We start from the raw sequence: 2,206 nt of genomic DNA on the forward strand, positions 1-2,206 counted from the left end.
TTGCATTAATACTCGAGGTACAGTAGAGCTCCACACCTTAATCTATGGTGTGTAGAAACTCCACCGTTGAAAATACATAAGAACAAGGTCTAGGCATGGCCGTGAGGCCAGCCTCCCAATGATCTAAGATAGCATAAGAATAAAGATAGCTACCCAGATATCTGAATACAATAGCAAAAGGTCTTATTTATATAGAACTAGTAGCCTAGGGTTTACAGAGATGAGTAAATGACATAAAAATCCACTTCTGGGCCCACTTGGTGTGTGCTTGGGCTGAGCATTGAAGTATTTTCGTGTAGAGACTTCTCTTGGAGTTAAACGCCAGCTTTTGTGCCAGTTTGGGCGTTTAACTCCCATTCTTGTGCCAGTTCCGGCGTTTAACGCCGGGAAGTTTTGAGCTGATTTGGAATGCCGGTTTGGGCCATCAAATCTTGGGCAAAGTATGGACTATTATATATTGCTGGAAAGCCCAGGATGTCTAATTTCCAACGCCGTTGAGAGCGCGCCAATTGGGTTTCGGTAGCTCCAGAAAATCTTCTTCGAGTGCAGGGAGGTCAGAATCCAACAGCATCTGCAGTCCTTTTTAGTCTCTGAATCAGATTTTTGCTCAAGTCCCTCAATTTCAGCCAGAAAATACCTGAAATCACAGAAAAACATATAAAAACTCATAGTAAAGTCCAGAAAAGTGAATTTTAACTAAAAAATAATAAAAATATACTAAAAACTAACTAAAACATACTAAAAACATACTAAAAACAATGCCAAAAAGCGTATAAATTATCCGCTCATCAGTGCTAATGATGTATTATGATGTTGGTTAATGTTAGTTATTGTTTGGTGATAAATTTTTGGAATTGATGAGGATTTATAGTGGTTGTTGATGTTGGTTGGTTGATGATGCTTGATGAATTGATTTTGTAAATGTTGTTAAATAACGATATTGAGGTATGGAGTATATTGAATTTGGAATGAATGTATATTGTTGATTCTTGGTATAAAGCATGAATGAGGTTGTTGATGAAGATTGATAATGAAAGAATGATGATTGGTGAAGGTGTTGGTGGAAAATTGATTTTAGTGTTTTATATTTGATGTTTGGATTGATGAGTGTTGAAGGGGTTGATAATTTGAGATATTAGATGTTGGATGTGGTATAGTTGTATGATGATGGAAGTGGTGAGAAGTCATGTTGATGTTAATAAGGTTAATGGAAATTTGGAAAATGTGAATTAGATTGGATTTAGAACTGTTGGATGGTTTAGAAGGTTGTGTGAGTGAGAAAATGGTTGAGGTAGCGTTTGTATGAATTTTGGACTGTTTTGGTATGGTTGATATGTGATTGAATTGGTATTGGATTGAGGTTTAGTTAGAATTGATGATTTGAGGTTTTGGGTAAAACCATATTTTTTTTAACATTGACATATCATAACTTTTGCCTCGGTTTTCAAAAATTGTTGAGTTTGGTTTAGAATTAAATATCTTTGAACAACCCTTCGATTTGATATAAAGTTTGTAAAATTTGGATTTAAATAGAGGAAGTTATGATCATTCAAAGATTGGTGTTGAAATCTGAAATTTTGCAGAGTTACAGAATTTCAGGATTTCTGATATGTGCGCACGCACAACCTTGTGCGCACCCACAACCCTGCAAAAGTGTTATTCTTTGCGGACGCACAGACTCGTGCGTACGCACAGGCAGGGAAGGGCGTACTGCTTGCAGCGTTAGCACAGCTTGTGCGCGCGCACATCAATGAAGGATTACGACCTATACGGATGCCCAGCCCTATGCACACGCACAAGTCGGGAAGGGTCGTCTCTTAGGGGCGCTCGCACAGCTTGTGTGAGTGAACAAACTTTATAAATTTTAGTACCTGTGCGGACGCACACCCCTGTGCGTACGCACACTTTCAAAATCTTCCTGGGCGTGCGCACGCACATCCCTGTGCGGACGCACACGCCCTATTTCACAAATTTAACTTTGTTTTCAGCTATTTCACCTTCCCGATAAGGTTGTAAGTTTCTATAACCCCATTTTATGATTCTTGGGCCTAGTTTTGGGCATTAAAACATGGGAAAGGTCCTTGGAGGTTTGGTTCAGTTTTATTCTAAAAAGTTAGCAAATGGAGGTTTAGGTTTCTAGTGGATTGAGGATGAGTTTTGTTGAGAGGGAAGGAGGAGTAGTGAATTTGGTGATTGATGACAATGA

The sequence above is a fragment of the Arachis duranensis genome, chromosome 1 (genome assembly GCF_000817695.3).
Source record: "Arachis duranensis cultivar V14167 chromosome 1, aradu.V14167.gnm2.J7QH, whole genome shotgun sequence".
Classification (NCBI taxonomy): domain Eukaryota; kingdom Viridiplantae; phylum Streptophyta; class Magnoliopsida; order Fabales; family Fabaceae; genus Arachis; species Arachis duranensis.